Raw genomic sequence first — 23411 nt, 5'->3', positions numbered from 1 at the left:
ATCTATGCTTTTGAACCTACATGGTCTCCATAAATTGAATGGTGGTACTGCTGTTTGAGCCTTTAAGACGTTTCTAGCTGTTACCAATGGCTGGTGCCTGTGAGTTTAGCATAACTTTGATATTTACACCCTGCACCTTCCAGGCAGAATCTCAGCCATAAAGATATGACTCTAAATATGTCTGGAAGGTGCAAGGTGGAAAATGGGAATTACAAAAAATGCATATATGTTTTAAAAAAATGTTCAGCCGTCTGATTTTGCATCTTTAGATGTTTTAATTGATTTTAATGCTTGCAACCAGTATTCAGGAAAATTGTTGTGAAATATTCCCTATTTTGCCAAATGAGATGAAGATGAACGCCCAATATCCCTAGTGAGGGTATGAACTAAGTGGTATGTCATCAGTGCTGCTGGAAGGATTTTCAGAGGGGACTGTCATCAGTGTTTATGTGATGCTTCTACAATAAAAGGGATGTGAAAAATCAAAGGACTACACAAAGAACAATTGCTGCACTTGAGCCATGCCCATTCAGCAGATAAATAGTGGCGGGGTAGTGTATGCCTAGTGACACGTTTTGCAGCACATTGTCCAAAATAAATGCCTCAAGCATGGAGTGGTAGGGCACTGTCATTTACTGACAGCACATTTTTCATTGAAAATACCTCTTGAAATGGCCATTAACTTTGTATCAGGCACGCAGTTTTACTGCTAAATATATATATGGCACACACATGATAATGTGTGAAACTGATTTTTCTTTGAATGTTTATCATATGCACATGCCAGAAGTAAAGTTTCTTGGGTTGTCTGAGTGCATGTCTTATCACTTGTCAGAATAAAAAAAAACAAAAAAAAACAATGTGTCTCGTTGTACTTTACTTGTTACTGATGTATTTTGTAAAATATCCATATGGTTAATTTACAAGTATTTCACTTTTATAAATGTTATAAAACGGTTGACAATTCCTGTACCCCAGGAAGATTGTCTTTTGCCTCACCTAACAAACCGTCCTTCCTTTCCAATCAGGGAAAGAAAAATTAAGCCCTAAATGCATGGCCCTATTCACAGAGGTAAACTTAGACAGCAAGTCTAAGTTTAGACCTAAAGTCTAACTTTACTCATCGTAAAGTTAGATTTTTGGTATAAGTTTAGACTTTGGGTCTAGTTTTAGACCAAACGTCTAACTTACGATGAGCAAACTTAGACTTTTGGTCTAAACTTAGGCTTTTCGTCAAAGTTTACCTTTGTGAAAGGGCCCTTTGTTTTAAGTAAAGTTAGAAGCTACTTATCGGAAGATTTTGCTTGACGCTTAACCTCTACTTTGCATCCAGACCAAATGTAACAAGATAAGCACAAACATCAAAAGCTTCTTTATGGCTCATTCATGTTCAACATTTCTGCAAGGTTTTTTTGGGGGTGCCGCTCATTTACTTCCAGCGCCTCTGCATGTCATGATTTTTTTTCAAAATGTAATCACTATCCCTTCAGACTACCTGTTTTCCTCCTTTTGTTTGAATTTGTAGATCTCCTGACGGAGGTGCTTCAACCAGGGACTTCCACATCTGAGCCTCTTTTTCAATTCAATGAAGTGCTCACCGATGTCCTTTTGGGTACTTGGTCCAGACTCAAAAGAGGGGCTCCTGTGAACAGGACTATCGCACGCTACCACTGGCCCGCCCCAACAACCCTAAATTCCTGTCCCAACACTCCATGCCTGAGAGCCTTGTCATCCAGGCATCCTCATCCTTGGGCACATTCCCTTCCGCACCTCCAGATGGGGAATCAAAAAGGGTGGAAAAATTTGGGAAGAAGTTTTTTTCTTCCTCAAGTCTTGCACAGCGGTGATTGAACACCGCATGCCTTTTGGGACGCTCTGCACACTCTCTGTGGGATACGGTCACGCAAGTTCTGCCGCAGACACTGGAGGATGCCCGTGCTATCGTCTCCCAAGCTGTCACTGATGGGAGAGACGCAACAAAGTTCACTATCTGATGTGGGATGGACACGACCGACTCTCTAGGTAGATCAGTTGCGACAATGGTGGCCTTGAGGCGCCACACCTAGTTACGTACATCTGGTTTCTCAAGGGATGTCCAACAGACTCTTATGGACATGCCTTTTGATGGCTCCCATCTCTTTGGAGAAAAGGCGGATTCAGCTTTGACGAGGTTCAAGGACTTTCAGGCTACAGCTCAGTTCCTCGGCCTTTCCACTGCCCCTCATCCCCAACAGTCCGCCTTTCGCCTCTTTCGTGGCCATGGAAGGGGCTCCCTGTTGCATCCCTTTCCCAGCCACCATGCCACCCATGCTGTTCAGCCGATGCGTGGCAGGAGACGTTGAATCCCACATGGTCATGGGAGAGGGAACCAGAGTTCTGCCCAGTCCACCCCTGCACCTGCTGCAGCCTCCAAACCCTCCTAGTCCATCCCCTCACTTCGGTCCAGTTGGTGGCAGGATTCGCCATCACCTGCCCCACTTGAAATCCATCACTACGGACAGGTGGGTTTTGCAGATCATTCGAAGGGGCCACTCCCTCCCCTTCAAACCTGCCCCATCAGTCAGCCGTATTCCGGAGGATCATTTGGCACTTCTCCTCCAGGAAGTTGCGGCTCTCTCGGCCAAGGGAGCCACAGAGAAGGTCCCTGAGCCAGAAGTAGGTCATGGTTGTTATTTCTACTACTTTCTGGTGCCCAAAAAGGGCTTGCGTCCTATCCTAGACCTTCGGGACCTCAATCTGTTCCTCAAGAAGGAGAAATTCAAAATGCTCACCCTGGCTCAGGCACTGTCTACCTTGGACCCAGAAGACTGGATGGTAGCGTTGGACTTGCAGGATGTTTATTTCCATATTCCCATCCTGCCTGTCTACAGACGTTACCTATGATTCGTGGTAGGTTACGAGCACTTTCAATTTACCATGCTCCCCTTCGGCCTTACTAGCATCCCTTGGGTGTTCACGAAAGTGATGGCGGTGGTTGCAGCTCATCTGTGCAGGTTGGGGGTTTCAGTCTTCCTCTACCTCGATGACTGACTGTTGATGGCGGACTCGCCCCAGAAAGTAATCTCCCACTTTCAGACTACGGCAAATTCTGGGGTTCACGATAAACATACTGAAGTCACACCTGACTCCCTCTCAGATGTTCTCTTTCATTGGAGCTCTTCTGGACACAGTGCAGTTTAGGGCCTATCCTCCTGAAAAGCGAGTCCAAAATATTCAGGCTATGATTCCGATCTTTCAGCCTCTATCTTAGGTTTCAGTGCAACTGACTCTGAGGCTGCTGGGCCTCATGGCCTCCTACATCCTGCTAGTGACACATGCCAGATTGCATATGCGGGCTTTGCAGTGGGACTTGATGTTCCAGTGGGGGCAGCATCAGGGAAATCTCTCTGACATTGTCTAGATCTCAGAGGGAACTGTGAAAGACCTTCAGTGGTGGCTTTTGATTATGCATTAGGTCAAATCAACCAGATCTATCCATAGTGATGGATGCATTGCATCTGGGATGGGGCGGACACATGGGAGAGGCAGAGATGGAGTCTGGGCTTCATATCTATCTTCTGGAGCTCAGGGCAATCAGGCAATCAGGCAATCATTGCATTGAAAGCATTTCTTCCCTCTCTCAAAGGGAAAGTAGTGCAAGTGTTCACAGACAACACTACTGCCATGTGGTACTGCAACAAACAGGGCAGAGTAGGGTCCTGGACCCTCTGTCAGGAGGCACTGCTCCTCTGGACATGGCTGGCACATCAGGACAGTACCCTGGTGGTTCAACATCTGGAAAGATCCTTGAACACCAAAGCAGATGAACTCAGCTGTCGAGGAGGCGCAAGGTCTCTTTCAGCAGTGGGGAGAGCCTTGGTTAGATCTGTTTGCCTCCGCAGAGAACACGCAATGTCAGCTGTTTTGCAAGTTGGAGTTTCCAAGGCGCCTCACTCTGAGACATTTTTCGTCTCGAGTGGAACTCCGGCCTCCTTAACACCTTTCCACCTATACCACTTCTGCCCAGAGTTCTCAAGAAGATCAGGAACGACCGGGTCCAAGTTATCTTGGTGGTTCTGGACTGGGCACGGAGAGTATGGTATACAGAGTTATTGAGAATGGCCACCGATCCTCCAGTCAGATTGCCTCTTCGGGAGGATCTTCTGTCGCAGCAGCAGGGCACAGTTCTCCACTCAAACCTGTCCAATCTTCGTCTTCATGCATGGAGATTGAGCAGCGGCAGTTGATGGTTTTTGACCTTCCACCCGAAGTCTGTGATGTTATCTTGACAGCCAGGCGTTCCTCCACCAAAACGGTATACACCTGTTGTTGGGATAAATTTGTGGCATAGTGTACCAACAAATCTCCTCTTTCCGAGGTTCTTTGGTTCATTCTCTCTTTATCCCAGCAGAGCTCTGCTTTGGGCACCCTTAAAGGTTATTAATTGGCTATTTCAGCCTTTCTTAGGTTGCCTCGTCAGCCTTTACTCTTTAAGTCTCCTATTCTTAGTCAAATCCTTAAGGGTCTCACCCATTTGTTTCTTCCCACTCCATTTATCATGCCTTAGTGGGACCCCAATCTTATGCTTACTTTCTTAATGTGTACTCCCTTTGAGCCGATGCACAGTTGTCCCTTACGGCTCCTTACTTTCAAGACTGTTTTTCTTGTTGCCATCACTTTTGCTTGCAGAGTGAGTGAGCTTCAGGCTCTTTCTGTGAACCCTGACAAAGTGGTTTCCTATGTATTCCTTCCTTCCCAAAGTCGTTACACCTTGTCATAGAGGCCAGTCCATCACCTTGCCTACTTTTTATGCACCTCCACATCCTTCTCATGAGGAGCAGAGACTCCACCACCTAGATCCAAAAGGAGCGTTGGTGTTCTATCTCAGTCGTACTAAAGAATTCCAGGTGGACAATCAACTCTTTGTTGGATATATAGGTGCAAAGAAAGGGAAGGCGGTGGAAAAACGTACCATCTCTCGATGGGTACTTCTTTGCATCAAGATGTGCTATGCTTTGGCAAAGAAGCAACCCCCTGAGGGCTTGCATGCTTATTCCACCAGAGCAACTACTGCTTCCACTGCGTTAGCACACGGAGTTCCTGTCCTGGATATCTGCCAGGCAGCTACATGGGCATCCTTTCACACGTTTACTAAACATCACTGCCTGGACAGTCAGGTCCGTCAGGATGGCTACTTTGGTCGTTCAGTCCTGCAGGACTTTCTAGTATGATCTTGGTTTGCAGCCCACCTCTGAGGATGGCTTTGCTTGGGTATCTATTCTATGGTAAGGAATCTGCAACTAGAAGTCTCTATCAGATGTACAAGTTACTTATCTTCGGTAACAATATATCTGGTAGAGATATATTCTAGTTGCAGATTCCTTACCGACCCATCCATCCTCCCTGCTTGTAAACTGATTTCTAGGGATTGTGGCACTGCTCTTTGGCATGGAAAGTCGTGAAAATAAACTGATGACACTGCGCTGAGGTGGCATCTATGTACTACTCCTGACATCATCACGGCATCTATGATGCCAACGACTCCCACGGAGTCGACCGACACCACCTACCGGCGCGCAAGGGTATTGCTCGAAGAAAAAATCTCCAGATCCAGTCTGACACCTGGGGGAAGATTCTAAGGTAAGGAATCTGCAACTAGAATATGTCTCTACCAGATATATTGTTACCGAAGGTAAGTAACTTGTACTTTAAGAACATAGATGGCTCCTCTGGTCTGTCTGGTTCACTTCAAGCTTTCAACAAATATTCATGGAGTTTTTCAATCACAGTTTGCTCTACATGGAGGATCACATTTACATTTTCGCCGCTCCCATTTTACTTCTCAGTGGCGATCTGTACTAGCTTTTTTATTGTGACTTACTTTGACACCTTAAATTCAACAAATTGTGTTAGGGTATTTTTAGACTGGCAGCATTAATGTATTTCAGTATTTTTGGAAAACAGCGTGGTCAAGTATAATGTAATATGGGGTAACCTGACATTAAATTATGCTTTTTGTTGGAAATGTCAAACCAAAAATAGGGCACCCTTTAATCCCTAGAACAAGAGTTTCTTGGGCATTCAACTAAAGTGTTCAACTGGGAAAAAAAGGATCAGTTATATAGAGCAATACAGAGCAATGCATTAACCAATTACAAAAGGGCACAACACAATCCTTCAAGGCAAAACAATGCGATTCAATAGTTTGCAAACGTTTTCCCTATGAGCAACAGGCTGACTGTGCTTCAATCCACATGGTTAACCCCGATGAGGGAACTCCATCGTGCAACCTGCAGAGGTGCCAGGGCCATGATGAGGTACACTTCTAGCTGGATCAGCATGCTATTTGAAGTAAACGACTGCCGAACCATGCAGAACCCCCCCATTGTGGCCCTACTCCCTAGCGTGCTCAGTGATGCCGGTGGAGTCAGTACAGGTGAGGCACCGGCAGCCCAGGCTCTGAATCTGAGGGCCCCCACCTGGTCACCGACTTTGTAAGTCTGCGGTGACACCATAAAAGGTACTAGTTCGGGGAAACTGCGTTGCATTGAAGTGAGGCTGCAGGTGGTGGCCCTAACCCCCTTTTTGGTATTCCTGAGGCAGGGGACCCAGCGAGGTCTCTCCACTACCCCCTATAGGGTTTGGTGCTCCCCCCTCCCTGTGGTGATGGGGGCATGGAGACACCTGGCTGACCATCCGAGTGCCTCTGGGCCCACTGTGATTGCAGGGCAGCGGAGTCACAGAGCTGCCTTGATCAGGAGCTGCACTGCATGCTCACGAGCAGCTGCCATGCACATCCTCAGGAGGGGGACTCAGCGAGATAACCCCATCAAATTCCTTTGGGTGTGCTATCTTCCAATTTATTTGGATCTACCTTCCCCACACTCCTGTGAAGCCCCGATGAATGGACATCGTTTTTGACTAGAGACTATACCAGAGCACCATAACCTGCATAAAAGACAGGGGCCTGTGTGCCTACACCAGGTTACTAATACAACTGTTTCACTAGGAGTGCGAGAACATACCATATTTTTCCTATATACTTATGGTGAATTGTATGATGCCTCACATATTTCAATCTGATGATCTGTGTACTTTTTGCTTCCTTTGCTTAATGCATTTCCTGGCCTAAGTAGTTACTGATCTGGGGTGCAGTTTGTGTAGATTCTTGCACTATCAGGGCCCAGGGCCCTATTACTGTAGTTACTCCATATGCTCAGTGCCCAGGATTCATGCAGTTTGGTCATATGATCTTGCCCCTAAGCTTACAAGGTACTGCCGAATGTACCCCTTCTAGATTCTTGCATTATCAGTATGATGGGTAGTACGTGCTCCATGCACAATAATTATGTTCTATGATGTCTCGGGTTGTGTGATGTATATGCAATAGAAACTATATTTTTATATAATCCTGTGTGGAGTCTCTTTTGTGGTGTAGTTAGTTTCCCTGTGTGAGTGTGTTGAGCAAACGCTTTACACATGATATCTGGGGATAAGCCTGACTACTTTGTGCTAAGCTACCAGGGGGTGAGCACAAGTTATCGTTGGTGTGTACCTCGCTTGCCCTGACTAGAGTGGTGAGTTCTGCCTGGCTGAGGTGCATATCTTAGCCAGACAGAAACCCCATTTTCAACACTTTTCTATCAATGTAATGTATTTCCTATTCATCAATTCTACTCAGATTTGCAAGATACATAATGATTCAATGAAAGCACTACTTTTTGATCAAAAAAATATTCATGCATAAGTTTTATATACTGAACCCAGTTCTTTACTCTGAGAAACTCCACAATGTATCCAACGCCTTTCAAAAACAGTAATTGTTTTTACAACACTTCGAACTCTTGAAATCAAATTCCATCTATTTACACATGCCAGTGCTTAAAATAATGTTGCAGGTGACAGTGTATCAGATTTCTTCAGAAAAACAGGGTATATCACACCCTCCTTATTTCTAACAGCATCAAGTTTCTTTAATAGCAAATGTTTAAGCAAACAAGACACTCTACTCTACCGTTCACACCACCTTGAAAGTGTGGAATAGTTTACACCATTGTACTTTGAAATTGAGTTTTGAATCTGTTTTACATTACACATACTAGGTGGCTGGTCTAAATCTAACAGGTTCTACCACTCATTATTCATTTGGGCAATATTGACACAACACCTTCATCAGTCCTCAAGTGCTAAAGCACACTGGAGAGATATTTACCAACATAACTACTGAGAACTTGCTAAAACTGCAACTAACGCCTTCATTATTGGCGGTGTCAGTCTCTCCATCAAATATTATTTATGTTAATTAGTTCAAGCTGTCCCTATATCGTTTCATGAGGCAAAACGTTTTATTGACTTTCCAGGTCATTTCTTCAAATTTGAAATTATTTGGTGATGAAAATGATCCATCACTACATGCAGCTAGCTAGGCCAAATGGAATATCAAATTTGTAGGCATTAAAACATTGATTATTTTCTTCACATGCTCTGTATGTAAAACGCCCTCACATTTAGGATATTTCAATAAGTAGGCAATCCTTAAGAGTTTTCCTAATCTTTTTAACTATTCGTCTCTCTCATAACATGTGCAAAACGTCTTGATAGATAATTTTTCTGCTTAAATATAGTACATATCATAAGTACTAATTTCCATTTGACTGCTTCAATATCCCTGCCCACATCTTCAAATGTGATGATATTATCTTTATTTTCAACAATGGTGTGAATGTTGCCTATTGGTTTTTTCTAGATGATATGTGTAGAGTTTAGATCTCAGCGGATTATGGAAAGCACTTTATAAATACCAACGAATATAAACGTAGTGTTATTGCTTTCATTCCAAAATTATTCCTGAGCCCTCAACCTAATTACTACTGTGTCAGATAAAAGCCACATTCAGTATTTCTTTGATAGTGTGATTTGTCACTCAATACAGGTAAGGGGGAGCAAACAAACAATAGCGGAAGATCTTGATAGAGAAACACACGTTCTCACCTCATACTTTATCTGATCTTTCAATTTATCATCTTAGAATTTCATACCTGACTGTGCATCAAAATAACCACTGATATAGATGTTTTGATTATATGTATATTGAATGGAAAAATACATTTTTTAAGGTGCATTACTGTTTCTTTTGGCGTGAGCAGTAGAAAGTGTGAATTGCTGAGCCAGAAAGTCATTGAAACCTAGATTAGCATGATTAATGTTAATATCTTCCCTAACTAAAAAAAAACAGTCTCAAAGTCTGTGGAACAAGGAAACTGAGAAGGTGTGACTGGTGTGCATAACACAGGCTTTTTAATAGCACTACCATCCACATTGGCAGACGGATGTAACAACTTTGTGAAAAATATGCACATGTGATGTTTGACTCATCATGCTCCCCACATGCGGTTAAAACACTAATTTAGAAGGGTATTATCTCTGCTAGTTCATTTCAAGAAGTGTCACAGTCACAAATGGCTTATTCGAAGTCCCTTCCCTAGGAAGTGGCATGAAAATCGCAAGCACTTTTTATTACAGGCAAAGAACTAGGACTTGGCTGCAGGGTGGAGATTTGGGGTAAGCAAAAACCTATAATAATCTCTTTACACTGAAAAAAACAGCAGACGAGTTGATCAATTAGAATGGAAATCTCATTTACAGAGCTGCATCAAATCTTATAAAGCTTGAGACTATCCCTTTTGGCAAGGTAGGTGGAGACCAACAAATGGAGGTAGCTGCATCTCTAGCAGCTATTCTGGCCTGCCTTTGTTTCATATATCATGCCAACCTGAAGAATCGTGAAGGAAAGTGTATCTAGAAGAGATGAAATTCTAACCTTTTAACCCACGCTTGGACCCATCAAGAAAGGCAGCAATCAGCTTCCTCGGCGAGGCAGATTGGTTTCTTGTTCTTGCTACTATTGTGATCCTGTAAATGACAAACAAGAAGATGAGTTTTAATGCGTTGTTTGATGCTGTCACAGTCATAAAACATCGCCTACCTCTACATTATCATGGCAAGTATATAATTACTGTTCTTACTTCCAATTCTACATACGTATATTATTAAGCTTGTCATGTAGTAGTTAGATTGATATAGTGGATATGGTGTTATCGTTGCGTGATATAATGCATGAAATATAGTGGGGGTGTAACCCAACCCCACTTGTCAACTAATCAATATTGAATGTTTCCACTACACTAATGCTGCTATGGTGTGAACATATCAGATAGCATATGAGTGTTGTTACTCCAAAACGTTAGGTGCTATCCATGAGAGACACAATGCGTAGAGGCCACAGCCAGGTCCACTGCTGGCAGCCTGCTGTTAAAAAGGAGGAACACAAGTTTAAAGAATAATTATTGCAATCTCTGTGGGCAAGATATTATTTGTAAAATAGTGAGATATTCTGAGCCCACTAAGGACAACAAACACAAAGGGAAAGGCAAACATGTTTGTTGGTGATTTATTCAAAAATATGTCAATATATTTGCAGTAGCAGAAGGCTTTGGATATCGATGGTGCCTTATCTATTGCCAAAGGCTCAAGGAAACTTGTAACTGACTCGTGCATTGTCATCCTCGTAGACAAGATGCAGACATAGCATCAGTCCTCCAAAGTGTGTTTATTATGATGAGAACAAAGGCACTCTGCTCTTACAACCGTCCTTGTAACTTGAGTACACCATGACATCCACTGTTTCCCAGATATCATTGCGATTTAATTTGCTATTTAAACTGTACTTGGATAAATGTGAAAATATGAAGAACATTGCTATTGATAATGTGGTTTGTTGGTGCAAAGCATGGCCTTTAGGGGGCCAGTATCTGCTTAATAGTCCTCTTGCCCCAGAAGCACATGCTAAAATGTACTGGAAATTATATATACAAATGTGAGCTGGTCTCCATTGATATGTGTGAGAGTGCTTTGTCTGCATGTGCTGTATTAGTTGAAAGGTGCAAGGTTAGTAGAAATTGATACTATCTAGTTTGTTACGAACTTTGATTTGGAAGAAAACTAAAAAAAATATATAAAAACTAGGACATGGCCCACCTGGTGGGACTACCTCAAGGGCTAAGGATCTGCACATATACATGTATTTATGATACACTGATATCCACTGGTTAAAGTCTTATGTACCATTGTGAGCTTATTGGTCTCATTCCCTTGAAAACGTAGCCTGTCTAAGCGAGAATTAATCTTGCATAACTGAAAAGATTGCTATCACTCCAACTAGAGTAATGGGCCTTCAAAAACTGGCTTCCAAAGGATCTATCTCATCAGGGAAATGTCCCGTGGGATTAATGGTCAATTCGGCTTGTATACAGACATTTACAGGTACTATACTTCCGCATTGATCTGCTTACTTTCCAGGGTCAAACTCTATTTCACCAGGCACTGATATTAATTTCAACCTTTGAAATTCGCCCACCAAATCTATGGACAGAGCGAGTACACCTGGAAAATGAGCCTTCCTCACCTTTTCTCTTTTCTAAATTAAACTATTCAAAAATGTTTAGATGACTAATGTATATACAGCACTTCAGAAAACTTACATTAAAAAATATACATATAGTTGATGTTTCCGAATGTATCAGAGATATTACTTCTTAAGTAAACTTCGTAGTGGCACAAAAGTAGTTATAATTGTTGAAAAGGGAAGCGGTCTGGGGAAGGCATATTTAGAAGCTTAGAGTGTTACATTTTTATCAGGAGGGCAATGGAAATCTACAACAAAACCTCTATGGGCTTGGTTTGGGGAGATAAAAAAACATTTGAGAATGTGGCATACCTGTGCTGCTGTTTGGGTCAATCTAAACCGAATTAAATTAACTAATTGTTAACTCTGAGTAGTGTCAGTTGGAATATATTTTGAACGGAATTTGAGGATCACTACTTTTGAAAGATTTCTATACAATAAACATTATGATTGTTGTTGTGAAACCGCAGATAACGACAGTAGGATACTCCAAAAGTGAAAGTAATTTGTAATTTTTTCCACACAAACATTAATAGCAGTACAGAAAAACATTCATTCAAGGCAGGGACAAAACATTTGCAAAGGACATTTTGCCTCCACTGCAAACCCGTAAAGCTGATCACAGCCCGAGTCACCTGTACGTCAGTGGCGGCCTTTTCAGTAGGGCACGATGGGTAGAACCCCTGCATTTGCCAGACTTCACTATATCACTAAGAAAGTACTACTCACGAATGTCATGAAGACTCAATTAAAGGAGCATATCAAAAGAAATAGCCTCCTATACTCAAACCAATTAGGTTATAGGGAAGGACTCAGTCTGGGATCTCCAACAACATTTAAATTTAAACCCTGACGAAACTGTAATATTTCTTCTCCCTTCTTATAACAAATGCACACTTTCTCATAATTGTTTCTTGGACTGAAAATGTCTTGGTACTAGACCAGTTATTGTGAATCAAGCAAAAACCTCAGGTTCTAATCTAGGAGGCAAACTCCCCATGCATGATCACATAAAATACGTAGGTAGAAATGCTCAATCACAACTGTGCACCCTAAACAAGTTAAAATGATTTACCCCGCTGCAAGATTTTGAGGCCTAGTAGAATCCTTAGATCTTTCACTTCTTATTTGCGGAATTTCACAGCTTAGTGGCATCCCCAACTTTAACCTTTCATTACTGAAATCGTTCCTGAGCACAGTGGTGAGGCCTCTCACCAACACAAAAACTGATTGATTGTATAATGGAACCAGGCATACCAGAACAACGCATTCCTTAACAATACGGTTGGAACTGCGACCACGTCGTTACCACGCATGCCTTTATAACAAATTTCATTGTAAAAGCATGCCTAGTAAAGGCATGTGTGGAAACAGCATGAGTGGTTCTGTCATACAACCCCCCACCCACCCAGAAGCCCAAAACTACCCCCACTCCTAATACCTAAACTACTCCTACCCCCTCACCCTCCCTGAGCCCTAACAAATAACTATCCCAACCCCCCACCCCTGCTCCATAAAAGTAAAGTACCCCGACCCCCCAGCTGCCCTGGTCCCTAAAAAAAAAAGCTATCCCGCCCCTGCCCACCCGCACTGAGCCCCAAAAAAACTACTCCGAAAGCTCTAAAAAAAACTACCCCACCCCTAAAAACTAAACTACCTTCACACCTCCACCCGCCCTAAGCTTTAAAACCTCCCCCCAATAAGTAAATTAAACCACATCCACTCTGAGCCCTGAAAAAAAAACTATCCCGACCTCTCCACCCCTGCCCCTAAAAACTAAACTACCACAACATCCCCCACCCACCCTAAGCCCTAAATCTGCCCCACTGCTAAAAACTACCCACCAACTTGCCTCAAACCCACTTACCTCACTGTGTCCTCTCTCGATGTTTCCTTCTCTCCTCCCGCCCTTCCTTAACCCTTCCTCCACCCATTTAAAAATAAACTACCCCCCTCACCCTAAGCCCTAAATAAAACAAACACCCAAACACCCCCACTCCCATCCCTAACACAAAAAAAAGCCCGGCCCCCTACCCTAAGCCCTAAAAAAATGACCTAAACTCTCCCACTCCCGCCTCTAAAAAAAAGCTCAACCCCCACACCCTAAGCCCTAAAAAAATACCAAAACTCCCCACCCTTAAAAAAAAGCCCACCGACCCCCCACCCACCCCAATCCCTTAATCCATCCCTCACTTCTATCCCAGTCCCACTTACCTCACCGCGCCCTCTGTGTCCTCTCCAGAACAACGCATTACTTTTTCTGGTATGGTCAAAAGCTAGGTCCTGCAACCAACACTCACGACATGCACCGCTGAAGGCAATGCACAGAACTTACATTTTAAATCACTTTAGGGGCGAGGGGAGTGATCTGCACTAGCCCGTCCTAAAAGCAGGAGAGGATGGCTCCCCTTGAGGTGGTGAGGCGGGGGGTGACTATGTCTTCAACTGTGCAGGACTAACTTGTATGGCTTGTGCAATAATGGGTGAAATTGGATATCCAGGTTAGGGAGGAGAGGGAGAAAAGGGAGGTAGGAGGAAGTGAAATTTATTCCCCATGATAATGTATGTTTCAAAAACTCTGAATTGTACCTGAAAAACACAGGTGAACTGCAACTGTAGTTACAAACGAAAACATAAAACCACTGAAATTTGACAGCTTTAGTGCAGTAAAATGACTATAAAATTGCACCCCTATCATGCATTGCTTCTGTCCTCACAAATTATATCACTCATGACATGTTAAATGACATAAATGATGACATACTTGAAAACCACTCAAATGACATCATTGATTACATTGCTGATTCAATCATTCGTGATACTGCTGTCTATATTAATCTAGAAACCCTAACAAAGTTTTCAAATCTAGTCCATAGAGGTATGTGCATAGGAAATACCATACAGTGCAGGGCTTGGCTTTCGGGTAAAGTTTGGGCACAACCACTAATCCCTGATGCACACGATACAGGCTGCGTGCAGATGGGGTTGGTTGGTGAGAGACATTTTAATACAGGAACACTTGACACGTGCTATAGAAATGTTTCCAAGCAATATCTCTTCCATCATTTACACAATTATCCACCATAGTACAGGTCAGAAGATGAGTTGCATCTTTATAGAGCAACTCATGGAATCTGCTCTACAAATAGCCCATAATTATGGCTGCTTTGCACATCAACAGATTATTTTTGAGTTTTTAGTCACCACAGTAGTACTAAGGATACCCATACTAAGGATACCCAGACGCAAGGTAATCTAATAACAAAATCCAAACGATATAGGTGAGAAAGCTTTATGCATCTCATGAAATGTGCATACCAATGATTTAAACCAATAACAATGAATCACACTATTGTAGCAGAAAGTGTGGCCCCAATAGATATGAAGAGGGAGAAAACAAAAAAATATGCCTCTCGGTTTGCCAAAGACTTGACTGATGAAAATCAGTGAGAGTGATTGAAAGAAAATGGTGTAAAACAATCTACCTCAACTCAAACTGCTCTAAACGTAGCTAAACTACCACTCCCCACTCTTTCAGACAACTGAAATGAGAAATTTGATTTTTTTGTCGACTTTCTGTATTACAAAACACAGAACGTGATGGACAAAACTCTAATTTATCAGAGCATTACCCTTGCAAAAGAATTCTCCAACATGCAGGAAGCATTTGACTTCCCTATTTGAGGATCCCTTACAAAAACACACAGAAACATATACCCATCATCTCGTCATGAAGACACTACACCCTCACCACTAATCTAATCTATATTGACAGCTATCTCTCTTGTCTTGCAGATTATTAACGTTTACCTCCAGAAAGGATCATTCCCAGATTGTATGCAAAAGGGTCAGGTCAAACTCTAAAGAAACCCTCTTCTGCATTGATAAACTAAACAACTTCAAATCTCTCACAGTATTACTCACGAATGTCATGAAGACTCAGTTGAAGAAGCATGTAAAAAAAAATGGCCTCCTATACTCAAACCAATTAGGCTTTAGCAAAGGACTCAATCTGGGATCTCCAACCACGTCTTACATTTAAATCCTGACGAAACTGTGATATTTCTTCTCCCTCCTTATAATGAATGCACCCTTTCTCTTAATTGTTTCTTGGACTGAAAATGTCTTGGTACTAGACCAGTTATTGTGAATCAAGCAAAAACCTCAAGTTTTAATCTAGGAAGCAAACTCCCCATGCATGATCACATAAAATACATAGGTAGAAATGCTCAATCACTACGTCCTCTGTGTCCTCTCCCGAACAACGCATGACTTTTTCTGTGCCTTAACCACGTATTGTGGTTCAGGCACAAAAAAGCCATGTGTTGTTCAGGCAAGCGTAGTTCCTCTTGCGTGGGAAACATCTGCGTTGTTCGCAACGCGTTGTTAAGGACGTTTCCCAAACTGATCACATCTGACCAGTTCTAAGAGCTCTTAACCCACTCACAATGACTAGAAGATGCATTCTTAGAACAGAATGCATCAGATCTAAGCACTTTCATCATAATTTGCAATCATGTCTAGCACAGAAACTAAACTTTCAAGAAGCGAAGATAAATTTGAGGAACACAGAAATGCTTCTTCTAGACATCATGGAGCTGCACTGTGAGTCTGAATTGCTTTTCACTGAACACGCCACTACATCCATCTCCTAAAGTATTTTCAAGAAAGGGATGAACAAGTTCTCACTATATAAGGTACTCAATGGTGACAAGAGCATTCTCCTGACTTAATCGCAATTACCAAACCAGGGGCCAGATGTAGCAACCCTTTTGCGAGTCGCAAACGGCGAAAATCGCCGTTTGCGACTCGCAAACGTGGGTTTGCAATGCACAAATGCATATTGCGAGTCGTTACCGACTCGCAATATGCATTTGCGACTCGCAAATAGGAAGGGGTGTTCCCTTCCTATTTGCGAGTCGGAGTGGTATGCAACTCCATTTGCGACCGCGTACGCGGTCGCAAATGGAGTCGCAGTTACCATCCACTTGAAGTGGATGGTCACCCACTCGCAAACGGGAAGGGGTCCCCATGGGACCCCTTCCCCTTTGTGACTGGACCCCATATTAATTTTTCAGGGCAGGGAGTGGTGCAAGGGACCACTCCCTGCCCTGAAAAATCAGAAACTAAAGGTTTCGGATTTTTTTGAAATGCAGCTCGTTTTCCTGTGAGGAAAACGGGCTGCACTTCAAAAAAAAAAAAATGCTTTATTTAAAAGGCAGGTCGCTAACATGGAGGCCTGCTGACGTCAGCAGGCCTCCATGTTAGCGAGTGCCTATACTCGCAATGGGGCCGCAATTTGCGACCCACCTCATGAATATTCATGAGGTGGGTCATTGCGACCCCATTGCGAGTTGCAGTCGGTGTCTTAGACACCGTACTGCATAGCAATTTGCGACTTGCAAATTGCAAGTCGCAGGGACTCGCAATTTGCAAGTCGCAAATTGCTTTTTTTGTACATCTGGCCCCAGAAGACTAGTTCTATTAACATTTATGCTGCAGCTACCTGCGTTGCAAAGTATTACTTTGAAACCCCTTTCCTGCCATCAGTTACTGCCACACTGTGTCTGTCCAGTTAGATTACTCGATAAGAAGCTCTCTGTTGTATACTATGCTTATTGTTATAATATGTTGGCCAGTAAACATGATGTTTCAAATGATTACATCTATATATGCCTTCTTCATTGTAAAGTACTCGGCTCTCATCATTGACGTAGTCCATGCTATATAAATCTTTTTAAAAAATCAAAAAATGGCGGAGGTGGGCCCGGGGCAGTGCTACAGGGAACTAGCAAATCGCCTCCATCTGCCTCCACCAGACACCAAAAGCCTGGAACCATTGAATGTATGCACATGCAGTGCAAGTTGACGCCGGATTGGCAGAGCCAACATGACATTTTCTAAGCATGAAATTCCTCTTAGAGAGAACTGGTGGGAAAACGGCCCGCTGCAGATGTGCTTGAGACTTACTCTTGTAAATAAATATTACCTTAAGGCCTTGGCAACTCCTGGGATTTGCTCAAGGCGTTATGTGCTGATGATTCATCGAAGGACCACACCAGCTGGCAATCATACACTACATTCAAAATGGGGAAGGACTCCCTGTATATTAGTCAGAGATGATGTATTTCATAGAATTTGTGAGCAGAATAATCAGTTCTGAGCAGCCTTTATAAGTATTCAGTATTGTGTTATTTCTCATCTGTTTGGCAGAGGGCTTGTTTACCTCACAATAGGAATTTAGCTGTACAGCATAAAACACCTCTGTCAAATTATGCAAGTAGAATATGAATTAAGCCTGGGTAAAATTCCTGTTCCGCCATCATAATCTCAACCATTTTTTTGCTAATTTTTCGGTATTTTCATCGTGCAACACTCCTAAAACTACCCCATCATGCTGAGTGGCTAAATGAAGCTCTGTTTTTAACATAATCTTCGCAGAGGAACATTGAAACAACACGAATGACCACAGTGCAAGCAGTTGTTTTTTGTGTCACTCGTGTTTTTTGCTCTACTTTTTTGGGTAAAACTACACAGGAAGACACATTTTACGTTAAAATGTATCTCTTAATGTCAATTTTGCATTTACCGAAATCTTACATACTTTTTACTGGATTTTGCATAATTGCACAGCAAATTACACAAATTTCACAGACCTCTACCTTAATATCCAGTAGTTGAGACGATTTTTAGGGTGGGCCCCAAGTGCTGAAATTGTGTTTTTTAATTACAAAATACTGGTCAGCAGTCATAACCTTCAATTATTCCAAGGCTTAATAGTTCTGTTGCACCTATAGCTGCCCAGGTTCCAGCTCCACATTCATTGTAACTGTGTTGTACGAAATTGAATCATGTATGTCTGCTGTTTCCACCACTTTGAATTGTCTGCTTGTGTACTGAGCAACCTGTGAAATTCAGAAAGATATTTTTTCACCAGGTTTTTATGTGCCATGTTTACTGGAAATCTCTGAGATTAGACACTCCTTGTGTCTTTGAATGTAAGGGCTAGAACGTTGAATTGGCATTGGGTTTAAAAAAATGTATGGATAAATCTCTTTTGACCCTGTTACAATTAATAACACTATACACTTTAAATATCAAAAAACCAGCGTAGTCTGGCCTACCTGTTAGTCGTTATACTAAGAGGTGCATACACTCATGCCGAGAACAAGTACCAGTAAGAAGAAAAATGTAGGAGGATGAGAACCACAGAGGCCCTAATTATGAGTCAGATGCAGTGGAATTAGCATATGGAATTCTGCTCTACATGATCATGGATGGACCGATGTTCCTGCACCCTGTTTTTAAAAGATCTTAGAACATCAGACCCAACTTTACTGAGTAGTAATTCCGCCAGGGAAAATCACATGAGACTATGACTCAGCAGCAGCCAATCCTTGCCCCCTAATTTTTTTCTGGTGGGAGAAGCATCCAATGCTCCTTCACCAGACCTTATCTTCCCCTTCCCTCACCTAACCCTGGACCATCCTCGTCTCACACTCACCTCACCAAGAGGCCCAGCAAACATTTATCACCTGCATACAGACTGGGAATGTGCTTGTTAAACCAAACAAAGTTGGGAATTCCATGTGGTTTTATGACCAGTAAATCAGGGCCACATTATTATTCCCCATTCCACTGAATGTAACTATTATTTGCATGGTACTGGTGTGGTGTTTCCACACTGTAATATGAAGTTTGCAATCTGACTTTGCACGCTTTCAGCAGTGTACAACTCGTATTCAGATCCAGAGAGAGAATGAAAAACACAAGCAGTTAAGTACCGTCTGAAGGAAACTTCTGATTAAGACCTCGCCCAATAAACTTAGAAAACAAATAAGAAACCAGATACCTGAAAAGCCATACCTCTGGCCCACCAAGCAAAATGAGCATAGGTGCAAAACAGTCCATCAGCGCACACGAGCTGTAATACAGCACATGTTTGGATTGCTGAAATCCAGGTGCAGATGCCAGCATAAAAGTGCGAGCGACCTGCAATATGCGCCTATGCTTGCATGCAAAATGGTGGCAACCTGTGTCATCCTACATAACATTGCCTGCCGCAGAGGCCTACAAATTGCTGTCTCAGAATTGAAGTCTGACAATGAACAATTTGCCTTCCCCTGTTCAGCTACCAACAGGTAAGGAGGAGAGTCGAGCAGGGGAGGGGAGGCGGCAGAGGGAACACATTGCCACACTCTACTTAGCGTGGTAAGTCATGCCCATATCACTCAGATGAATGAAATTGACTACACAATACTTTGCGTGATGCATCAAAATCAAACTTTATTGTCAGGTTCTGTGAAATGAATTGTGCTCAACAAATATGCACCTGTTTGATTACAACATAAGCAAAATGTGGGTTGGTTACACCACCACCGAGACATTACCATGAAATATGACCCCCGGAGCCATACCCTATTTTCTTTCATTTGTGTGCAAGCACCATATTCATCCACATCATGTGGAGGCCCAGGGGCTTGGGTAGCACTTCAGCTCAGCACTGTTACTGCTGTGGCAGACAGGCAGCTGGCACTTGGAGTCCACTCACTTTCTTGTTGTTGCTCAACACCCCTACCACCAAGCTGGCCTTGGTGTATGGCCTCCACAGCAGTTGAAATCTTGCTAAGGGCCCTTGCCACATCCCCAATGTACTGACCCATTTTGTCATGAAATGACACTGTGTGCCTGGATAAGGCTGAGGTCACATGTGCCAGGCATTGAATGGCAGTAGTCAAGGCACCTATGCACACATCACTGCTCCTCCCTCTGCGCCTCCTGTTGCTATTGCTCTCTGCCAACTGCATGCCTAACTTGTCATCAGTCAGCCTATCCATTTTTGTGGCCATTGAGTTGAATCTCACAGGCCTGGCATGCTGCATAGAATGTAATTTTCTGTTAACCCCTTTCATTTCCTTGTGCTGTGGGTGCTGAAAGCAAAGCCTGGATGCCTCCAAGTCCACAAACCTTCCTTCCTGGTCTACACTTGCATGTGATCCTGAAGGTGTATGGGGCTGAGCCCTTCCACAATGCCTAGGTGCATGTACACTTGTATGTAGGGTTTGGGGTGTGATACCCTGACTTGGGAAGGTGTTCTGCATCTGAATGGGATCCACATCTTCAACTGACAACATCTGTGATGTGCTTGCATCGCTGGAATGGACATGCGTTGTAGTAAGGTCATTATCCCCAATGACTGCTCCTTCACCATTGGGATGTGTTCAAGCTGGGGAAGTTATTGCATCCTCTAGTGCATCTATTGAGTGAAATGAAAACTATTATTTGTGTGTTGTGGGAATGACATTTATGCTGCACATTTAGGGGCTGATTTAAAAAAAGTGGTACTGCACCCAGTGCAGCACCACTTTCCTTGCACCCCTTATCGCCCCCTTCCTCCACCATGTGTGCGCCGTATTTAAAATACCGCACATCATGGTGCACAGTAGGGGGCAATAGTGTTAGAATTCCTGACACTATTGATGTACTCTGCAGGAGTAGAGCCAATATTTTGGCACTACTCCTGCAGTGTACACATGGGCCCACTGTATTCAATGGCATGCCCCCTTATAACAGCTGCTCTGAGCAGTCGTTAAAAGTGCTGAGAAAAATGGCATAAGGAAAGCTCTTAAATTTCCTTGCCCCATTTTTTCGGCCCCTCCATAATGGAAGAATGTCCCTCTTGCATCCATTATGCCTGGGACAAGGCATGCATTGCGCCCCTTTCTAAATATGGCATGTGTAAAAAGCCACTTTAGCACCGCCTTAGCATCAAAACAATTATGCTGTTGCGGTGCTAATGGTGGTGCTAGGGTCTCTTAAATCAGGCCCTTAAATTTCAATAAATTTATGTCACTGAGTGCTTCTTTCTTTTTTTTTTTTTTACTACAAGTCCTATGATGCACCATGATGTCTACTGATGCTGTTTAATGGAGCGCTGTTAATCTGCCTGTCTGTGTTCTAGGTACACATGCATCGACCATTCAGTGAGACTGGAAAACACCTACCATGCATTGCAGCAGGTGCTGATGTGTCCAGACTGCCAAATCACACAACAGCCTCTCACTTTAGCATAGTCTCCACCAGTCTCTTCAGTGCTGTAGAGGGGGATACGGTTGATGGACCACCTCCTGTTACCTGGGACTCACGAAGATGGTTGGCCAGACATTCCTTGGTATGTGACCGTAGGTCGTACCACCTCTTCTGTATTTCATCAACCAAGCACTGGGCAACTACAACAACATTTATTTTCAACTGGATGTCCCTCCAGGTCTGACGTTTCTGGCATTCAGGCATAGTCTGGGACGCACGGCCAAAGAACTGCTTGTGATGATTGCAGCACTCCTCCGTCAGTGTCTCAAGTTCTTTCTCTCCGAACATAAGTTTGTACTTCCTTGTAGGTGTCTCACTCTGTGGCTGGGGGCTGGACATTTCTATGCACTTTTCCTACACTTGTCCCACTTTAAAGCTTACTTGTTTTCCAGCACTTTACTCCTACACTATGGGAGCCTGACAGGCTCAATTTCGGCAGAACTTTCTGTTGTTTGGGGGCCTTACCATGCCACAGGAAGCATTTTATATGGCTAGGGTCACTCCTCTCTCTATTTACGACCTGGATTCGCAGTTTGCCGTGTGGAGTTGCAATTTGCAATTGCTTAGGAAAACGCAAATTGCGACTCCACAACGAATTGCAAAATTTTGGGAAATACATGCCATTTTGTGCATTATTCGCAACTAACAGCGGGTAGCAAAACGATCGGTTAATTTATTTGGCCCATAATTGTTTCCCTCTCCAATAAAGACCTCCCCATATTCTTGACATTCTTTATGGCAGATCTGAGTAGTTGAAATATCACTTTAATTGATTTTATCTGCCAAAATCCGGGACTAAGTTATGTATCCAGTGCTCTATCCCTGTTTGGCAAGTGGTGCACCCTTAATTAGGAGCGCCCAGAGTAGATCAGCACAGTGCATCTGATTAAACAATAATGTACAATCCTCAGTGAAGATGTGGCCTCTGGCAGTTTGTGGCTTTTCTGATGTGCTCATTCTGTTAGTTTATTGCATAAAATTTTAGGACCTGAACGAGCATTATAGCCTGGCTCAGATATGAACTGATCTATACAGTCAGAGGTAGCATTGATAGATTCTAAGGAAGGTGTAGTTTGAAGAAAGAAAAGAAAAGGCTGATTGGGTGTTACCAGCAGGTGGGATTAAATAAATACAATAAATAGAGACATGATAGAGGCGAGCAACACCAGGAGATATTGGTCAACTGGAGTAATGGTCAATCGACTTCAACTTCATTTCAATAGAAATTCAACTGATCATCAATTGCCTTCATCGTCATTCGAACATTTGAGAAAGAGTGATTGTGGAGAAGTAAAGAAGAGGAGTGGCAGAATGATGGATTCGGAGGGAGGTGCATTGTGAAGGAGGAGAAGCTGGACAGGAGAAAGTGAAGTAGAACAGTGAACATGAGCAAAAAGGCAGACAAGGCAGAAGAGGCTCAGATGAGACGCCAAATACAAGGATAGGGAACTCCTAGTCCCGCCCCTCTACAGTCAATCCATAAACCTAGGCTGTGATGGCCTGAAAGCCCAGCTTCTTCGTGAGGCACTGCCTCCTCTTACACAGTGAACAATTTTTCAAAGTTGGCGGGTCTGGGTTCAATGAAATAAAGGGGAAGAAAAAAAATGAAATGAGGAAGGACCTTGAGATGACAGGATATAGTGCACTCACAATATGCATTTAGCTGACACCCACAAATCAAATAGCAGCCCATAGTTCCACTCCCCATATTCAGGAGCAACACGCAAGAGTTGGATTCCAGTTTTGTGGTTATACCAGGGCAAAGTTTTTTAATCAAATAAAATATCATAAAAGGGAATGCAGTTACCCACAGAATCGATATGAAAGCAATACACAAAATTGCACAGCATGCGACTAGTATAAAACATTGCAACATAGA

General features: G+C 43.0%; 1 protein-coding gene across 8 annotated transcripts in view; it reads right to left on the bottom strand.

Annotated features, from left to right (window-relative positions):
* LINGO2 (leucine rich repeat and Ig domain containing 2) overlaps positions 1-23411 on the bottom strand; it is a 3618115-nt gene that overhangs the window by 341810 nt on the left and 3252894 nt on the right. For all 8 annotated transcript variants that reach the window (XM_069240594.1, XM_069240603.1, XM_069240567.1 and 5 more), the window contains one exon: positions 9800-9891. The gene's annotated coding sequence lies outside the window, so the exon portion shown is untranslated. The remainder of the gene's footprint in view (positions 1-9799; positions 9892-23411) is intronic.

This window comes from Pleurodeles waltl, chromosome 1_2 (assembly GCF_031143425.1).
Source record: "Pleurodeles waltl isolate 20211129_DDA chromosome 1_2, aPleWal1.hap1.20221129, whole genome shotgun sequence".
NCBI classification, from domain to species: Eukaryota; Metazoa; Chordata; class Amphibia; order Caudata; family Salamandridae; genus Pleurodeles; species Pleurodeles waltl.
This window is presented reverse-complemented; position numbering and strand designations above follow the sequence as displayed.